At 42.1% G+C, this 8,424-nt stretch overlaps 1 long non-coding RNA gene across 1 annotated transcript; it reads left to right on the forward strand.

Annotated features, from left to right (window-relative positions):
- Positions 1-5,001: 5,001 nt before the first annotated feature.
- On the forward strand, positions 5,002-8,001 carry LOC306851626. Its single transcript, XR_013782522.1, has 3 exons — positions 5,002-5,141; positions 5,336-5,457; positions 7,001-8,001. It is a non-coding gene; the product is annotated as an uncharacterized lncRNA (long non-coding RNA).
- The last annotated feature ends 423 nt before the right edge of the window (positions 8,002-8,424 follow it).

The following is an 8,424-nucleotide window of genomic DNA, read 5'->3' on the forward strand; positions in this document are numbered from 1 at the left end:
TACACGGTCCTTCCCTTTGGACTGTCCTTGGCTCCATGCACTTTTACAAAGTGCATGGACGCGGCTCTTTCCCCTCTCAGGCAGATGGGAATCCGCATTCTCAATTACCTCGACGACTGGCTCATTCTGGCCCAGTCAGAGGTACAATTAATCTCACACAGAGCCCTCCTCCTCAGCCACTTAGAATGCCTGGGGCTCAGGGTCAATTTTGCCAAGAGCGCGCTGTTTCCCAGCCGACGGGTGTCGTTTCTGGGAACAGTTTTGGACTCAGCTCAGATGAGAGCTGTGCTAGCGCCGGAACGCGCTCTGGCCATTCAAAAGCTCGCAGCCTCCTTCCAGAGCGGCACCGCTCGCCCCGTCAAAGTATTTCAGAGGATGCTGGGCCTCATGGCCGCAGCATCGCCGGCGCTACAGTTGGGCCTGCTTCGCATGCGGCCCCTTCAGCGCTGGTTGAAACCACGGTTTCCGCCCCACGCATGGCGACCCGGTCGCCTACATATCAGGGTGAGCCAGGCCTGTGTAACAGCCCTAGCCCCCTGGAAGAACCCACAATGGTTCAGAAAGGGTGTGACCATAGGGATGGTCTGCAGCAGGAAAGTTGTCACGACAGACGCCTCCAACATGGGTTGGGGGGCGCTGTGCGAAGGCAAACCGGCCTTCGGCCTTTGGTCGAAGGCGGAGCAGAACCTCCACATCAACTGCTTAGAGATGCTAGCAGTGTGTCGAGCCTGCCAGTTTTTCCTGCCAGAGCTAAAGGGACGACATGTGCTGATCCGCTCAGACAACATGTCAGTGGTGTCCTACGTAAATCACCAGGGAGGTCTCTCCTCGAAGTGCCTCTTCCTTATGGTAGAGCGACTTCTGGAGTGGGCTCAGCTCAACTTGCAATCGCTGAGAGCAGCACATTTGCCGGGAAGATTGAACCGAGGAGCGGATATGTTATCACGGAGCAACGTCCCCTCAGAAGAGTGGATGCTCCACCCGCAGACGGTTCGAATGATCTGGAGAATCTTTGGCAAGGCCGAGGTAGACCTTTTTGCCTCCAAAGACAACTCTCACTGCCCAGCCTATTATTCGAAGGTCAAGGACGCGTTGGCCCACGACTGGCCCAACCTCCTCCTCTATGCATTCCCTCTGATCGCTCTGATTCCTCAGGTCATCAGGCGAATCAGGGAACAACGACACAAGGTCTTGTTGGTGGCCACCAAGGTCTTGTTGGTGGCCCCCCTGTGGGAGAACCAGCCTTGGATGTCAGAGCTGACCCAGCTGCTAACCGCAGCCCCCTGGCCCGTGCCCCTGAGACGAGACCTCCTCTCTCAGGCGAACGGTTTATTGTGGCACCCTCGTCCCGAACTGTGGGCGCTTCACCTCTGGCCGCTCAACGGGAGCCTACCAGCCTCCCAGAGCGAGTGCTAAATACCATTTCTGAGGCTAGAGCCCCGTCTACGAGACGCCTCTAGGCCCTTAAATGGGCAGTTTTCTCTGAATGGTGTCTAAACCGCGGTGAGGACCCCCCTACATCTGAGTTGGCGGTGATCCTGTCCTTCCTGCAGGAACTGCTGGATAAAGGACGCTCTCCCTCCACACTCAGGGTGTTCGTATCGGCTATAGCGGCCTTCCACGCCCCTATTGCGGGCCAATCAGTGAGCAGGGACAATGTTATCGTCCGCTTTCTAAGGGGTGCCAAGAGGCTGAATCCGCCTCGGCCCCTTACTGTCCCTACGTGGGACTTACCCACTGTGCTGAGGGCCCTGCGGGGCCCTCCTTTTGAGCCGCTCCAGTCTACGAACCTTCGGTCACTGTCGCTGAAGACTGCTCTGCTACTAGCACTAGCGTCAGTCAAGCGAGTAGGAGACCTGCAGGCGCTCTCTGTGAGCCCTGCCTGCCTGGAATTTGGGCCAAATGACTCCAAGGTCATCCTAAAACCAAGGCATGGATATGTACCTAAGGTACTTTCCACTCCGTTCAGAGCTCAGGTCATCACACTCTCCGCGCTTCCTCCCTCTGAGGAGGACCAGGAGTTAATTTTGTTATGCCCTGTTAGAGCCCTACGGATCTACTTTGAGCGTTCCGCCTCCTTCAGGCGCACGGAACAGCTCTTTGTTAGCTTCGGTAACCGCGCCAAAGGGCTTCCGGTCATGAAGCAGAGACTCTCTAAGTGGATAGTGGATGCCGTTACGCTGGCTTACTCTTCCTTGGGCCTTCAATGCCCCATTGGAGTACGAGCCCATTCGACTAGAGGCATCGCCTCGTCGTGGGCCTGGTCTAGCGGTGTGTCAATTACAGACATTTGTGCGGCGGCCGGCTGGGCCTCGCCGTCCACATTTGCAAAGTTTTATAAGTTGGATGTACCGGCCTTACAGGCCAGGGTCCTATCAGCTTTGATGAGTATGACTTACGTTGTGGGAACAACCCTAACGGAGAACTCTTGACTGCACGGGCACTCAAGCTCTCTGATGGGTTCCTTACATATCTCAGCCCTGAAAGTACTGAGTATGCGAGGAATACATGGAATGACCCGGGCCGAGCGTGACCTCTATGGGCTCAGCTCGCCTTAGCCTGAGTATACTATTATACTTCCCTCTGAGCATGGAATGCTTATGGAGGTATTTTACATAGTCGTTCCTCTACCATAGCACGGCGTGATTGAATTGTGTTCCCATAGCGTCTTTAGCAAGACGCAGTATGAGTGGAGTATCGTTAGGGAACGTACTCGGTTACTATCGTAACCTCGGTTTCCTGAGATACGGAACGAGTACTGCGTACTTTGCCGTTCCAGGTAGCTGCACGACTCGGTCGTCGCTTCAGTCGAAGTAAACCTGAGGATCCTATGGCGAGACGCCCGATTATATAGCCAGATAACCCCGCCCATTCTGGCGGGATCTGGCGGGCTCCGTCGCCATAGGCTCGTGCAGCTCCGCTGCCGACACATTGGTTCGTTTTTAACACACTGCACGAACCAATGATCATGCAGTTTCACTGCGTGATTGAATAAGGCTTCAGTAAAGGAGAAAAAAGGCTTTTTCCCATAGCGTCTTTAGCAAGACGCAGTACTCGTTCCGTATCTCAGGGAACCGAGGTTACGATTACGAGGTTACCGAGTACGTTATCAGTTGTTACAATATTTTATATATAGAGATTTTTTTTCAATACTTTTGAGCTGCTGTTGTTGCAGAAGTAGAAGCTTATACTATATTTAAGGTTTGTAACATTAGGTCTTCATTTCTGACATGCTGTGTTTAAGCATTTGTACATAAGACAAAAAAAGATCCATGGTTTTGGTTTTGGGTAAGCTTATATGAAAAGAAAATGTAAGCATTTTAGAAACATGCGTGGTAATTGACTGAATATTGTGTAAAAACAACACGAATTGTGTTACTGATATGGTCACAATAGATGGATATTGTGCTAATTGTGGTTAGAGTTTTGAAAATGTGGCTAGAGATGGGACGTTAGCAAAAAGATGTTAGCAATTGAAAAAAACTATAATGCATATTAATGTATAAAGATTAAAAGCCTACTGTGCATTACTGCTCATGCTGTTTGGAAAACTGGTCTTGTTGAAAAAAGGTCGTAAAAAGTTTACATACTTTTTGCACTAAGACTTAAAAAAAAAAAAAAACTTTCTTTTTTTAACAGACAAAATTAATTTGTGAACTCTGTATAGTTTGCTATATGAGTGTTTGTTTTTGTGTGTGTTTGCTTCAGGTTTTTGCTGTACCACAGAGGATTGTCCTGATAAGCCTGCTTTATTTTTGCACTTGTGCAGTTGGGTCAGACTGTGGACCTAAAAACCCATTAGTATTGTAGAGAACTTTGAGAATGTTCAGCAAGTATCAGTAAGTGATTCAGCATTAAAAGCTATCTTGAAATGTTAGAAAAATATGAAGGATTTTACACCTTTGAATTCAATATAATCTGGAGAGAGAATGAAAAGCTGACGATGATAAACAGACTGAAAAAACTGCACCTGCTTTGCCATATTATTAGTGTGAGGAGAACAACCTGAATGTGATCGCCTGTAAGAAAAGTAATGCTTATGCTTTTTATCATTTTAGTGTATTTTCTTCTGTTTTAATTGCAGTAAACATTAAAATTTGCAAATAAAATGAGCAAATAAAATGTGATATTGCATGTTTGATTAAATGGCAGTTTTTGCTAGAGTAAACCAATAACAGATTTACTCTGTATTTTTTTCTTAAAAACCCATGCAGCCCAGCAAATAGTGGCTGCTTCTGCTACCTTGCTCACACATTCAGTGAAATAATTTTTATTTTCCCACACATTTGACCTTTTGACACGGAAGCTGAATTAAACTGGTTAAAAACACCTGCCAGGTCATTTGAATAAACAGAGCCAAATGTCAAACAGACAAGGTGCTGCAACACATTGCAACATTGATCACAATTGCTGCTTGCAGAAGGCCAAACAGATCATGCTGAAAAATTGCATGTGTATCTCTTTGTGCTTCTGTTTTATGGAAGAATATTCAGGAATTTTTTCAAAAGGAATTGCAAATTGTATTTTCAATTACGTTTTCCACATGTGGGCGCATAAATTGTGAAATAATCAAAATGCAATTGCAAATCTTGCATTATCGTTTGCATTTTTGCTTTCGTGAATGCACAGTGACTGCCACATACAATTTACAATTCCTTTTGAAAAAAGTCCTGAATATTCTTCCATACTGTTTGTAAATACACTCTTAAAAACAAAGGTGCTTAAAAAAGTTCTTCAGCGATGCCATAGAAGAACCATTTTTGGTTCCACAAAGAACCATTCAGTCAAAGTTTTCTTCAGATGTTAAAGGTTCTTTATGGAACCATTTAGACAAAAAGGTTCTTCTATGGCATCATGAAGCACATTTATTTTTTAAGAGTAGATAGAGTAGTAGTCGATGTTAAAGGATAGTGTGGACACAAAGGCCGTCTGAGAGAGAATAAGGTGTGGGTATTATGCCGTTTATTAGGGCTGTTGTGTAGAGAAATGGTCATTAGATGGCAATAGAAGGGCAGAATAAATGTGATGCGTTTGCTTCACCAGTTCACATTCACAACTTTCACACCAGAGCAGACTTCACACATAATCTCTGAGGAGCTCAGTTCACTGCATCTGCTCTAGATTCTACGACAGTCATCATGGTAAGCAGCATTACTAGAATTAATTGTTAGTCCACTTAAAATGTTCATTTCACTTTCTTCTTGTAATTTTAGTGATAGCAATTTCACAGGACAGTAGAAGTGGCATGTCTCAGTTATCATATACTAATAACTAGATTACATGGATGAAAATGATGACTGTTCTGTTGATTATTTTATGTTTTTGCTCATTTAAGGTTTTCGCTGCGCATTTGAGGGCCCTTCTCGGGATTATTCTGCTTTCGTGTGTTCCAAGTGTGGTGAATGAAAATGTGGACATTAACACCCTTTCCAGGATTCAAAGATTTTTTCATAGAAGGTATGATGCTGAACAAAATGAAGGGGCGACTATGGCAAGCCGTTTTGACTTTTATTCATTCTCAGGATATGAATTCTTGATATCAACAATTCAATTTTCACTAGTGACAATGTTCATTTCTGATATCAACAATTTAGTTCTTGATATCAAGAATAGACATTTTAACTAGTAAGAATTGAATTGGTGATATCAAGAATTCATATCCTGAGAATGAATAAAAGTCAAAACGGCTTGCCATAGGGAAACACTGTACAATAAGGTTATATTTGTCAACATTAGTATATGCATCATGTAGGTAGCCTAACAATGACGATGTGATCTCACTATATTCATAGAGATTCGGACTGTTCCTAGCATAAATAGACATGTACAAGATAAACACATACAATATCTACATATCTTTGTTGATGCATTTATTTCATTTGACAATAGGTTTCACACAAAAATCAGTAAATGCAATTTCTAGTCAACTTCTACTTTCACCCCAGGGGGTGCTTCTCTTGTATGACCCCTGTAGGTCATTTCTAATTAGTCAAACTGGAAGTGGTAGAATTCAGCCTGTGGAACACTCCTAAGATACGCAAAAATGTAGTTCTCTATGCTTAGAGAATGACAATTTAAAGATTGTTGCAAATTTATATAAACTATCTTATTATAAATGAATGCCTGCTTGAAGTGGACCAGCCATTTTGTATTACCAACTCAAATGTACGCTATTTTCCAATAATTTAACATTCCATACCTCATTTAACACATAGCCTCCACCCTTTAATTTTTAAAAAATGCATATAATTATTAAATGAACACAAATCAAGATTAATAAAGAGGTGTTGTTCATGGCTACCAGAGCCGATCTTCCCTATACGCAGAATATGCAAGCTGCATAGGGCCCCCGAAACACCAGGGTGCCCCCTTGCTCTTAAAGATGTTTTAATTTTAGTTTCATAATATTTAGTTTAAAATATTATGAAAACATCAATGATCCTTTTTTTTAATGCGGTGCGCTGTCAAGCTCTCTACGTAAAAATCAGCCAAATCATGTAACGTGAACATGGTACAGTCTCTTGCTCTTACTAAAAAAACAAAAACGAGTTGAAAGCGTAGGCTACTGCGCCGCGGAAGAGATGCTGTTTCTCGAGCGCTTTCCGTGAACGCGATTCGAGATGGAGTGAAACACGGACAAATGCGTTTCATCCATTCTTTCATCCACCCCCCCTCCCAGTGCTGACACAGTTTTCCGTAGGGCCCCCAGAAGTCTAGGATCGGCACTGATGGCTACATCACATTAAAAATGCATATACACATTTTAATGTTGAGAAATGCATATGTTTAAACATAATTAATTACTCCTGTAAAGAGTAATTCATTGTTGTTACAAATGTTATATAATGCATAAACTAATGTTAACAAATTCACCCTCGATGTAAAGTGCTATTACAGTTCCTTTTCATCAACCACTATTACACACAGTCCCACCATGCGTGTTTGATTTCCCCTTTATTTTGCATATGTAAATGTTAATATATATATTTTTTTCAATCAGTTATGAAAGCAGTCATGGCCAGTATGCAGTAGCCATCAATGTCCCAAGGTGGCAGTGTCAACTCAATTTCTTCCCATCAAATAACAACTTTCTGATGAATGACCAATCAGATGAAGTTCAACCAACCAACCACAGTGTCTACATAGGCAGTGAAATCATTACTGCCGGGCATCGTAACAATACACATTCAGAGTATTTGCTGATGCATCCTCCAAACAATTCTCCTTTGACAACCTTAATGAACAGACAAAATAATGGATGTGTGGTTTTCTACACTTTAAATTCTCCCTGTATAAACAGATGTCTTAATAATAATGATAATCGTAAAATTATACCAGGTCTTGACAAATTACAGGCATACCAGGGAATTAAAGCCTTTGCTTACACATACATCTATAGAAATGACCAAAACAAGACAAATCTGCGTGAGAAACTACAGATAATTGCTGATCGTGTGCCACTTTACCGCTGTAACCAACAAGGTTGTATCCTTTGTGGAGAACCAGGTTCAAATGAAAGAGTGATAGACCAATGTTTAAATTAACATTTTAAATTCAATTAGGTCTCACTTGCTTACTTGAGTTTGAAAGAAATGCTTTAAATTGCCTGATTTTGCTAGTTAGCTGCTGAATCTTTTGAAGATATGCTTCAATGCTCAAATGGAGCTTTCATATGCTGCCTTTTGCTTTTTCATTCACAAAGTAGGCCTATAATTCTTACAAATGGGTAAATTCTGACAGGGGAGTGTAAATGTTCATTTGATTAAAGAAATTACTGTTTTGTTAGTGATTCTAATCGTCTTGATAGATAAAAAAAGTACCAGTAAATTAATGATTTTGTTTTCAGAAACATCTGCAATTATGACCACATGGGTTTACTTCTTTGTGGACCCCAATGTTTTTCAATATTATTATTTTTTTATTAAAATGCTCTATTGTATTCTTGGGTGTAATAGTTTCATAAACACTGCTTGGGAAAATAAAAACATTTCTATGCACCATACTTTCGGTTTTATTCTTTATTTTTACACACAAGCAGTGAGTACCTTATACACACACATAAGGTTCAAAGCTCCTAAAGGTCAAAGCTCTCCCTATTTTGTGGGTTAGAAGAATGGAATATATGAAAAAAAATCTGCAAAATCAAATAAAACTATTTGGGAAATTTTAATAACATTAGAGAATTACGACAAGACAGGCCTCAGAGGTTGTTTCCAACCCAAAAACCAAGATGTACTGTATTACTATGCCATTATTTATGACATTTCTTTCTCTGAACACAAAAGGAGAAATTTTTTAAATAATTGTCATTTTCACAATGGATCATGTACTGTAATGACATGGTGACTCTCTTTTCACGCTTTAAAAAAGGGTGTGAATTTGCAAAAGTATCATAGAATGGTCCCATGTGACTTGCACCATATA

Source organism: Barbus barbus, assembly GCF_936440315.1.
Source record: "Barbus barbus genome assembly, chromosome: 31".
NCBI lineage: Eukaryota > Metazoa > Chordata > Actinopteri > Cypriniformes > Cyprinidae > Barbus > Barbus barbus.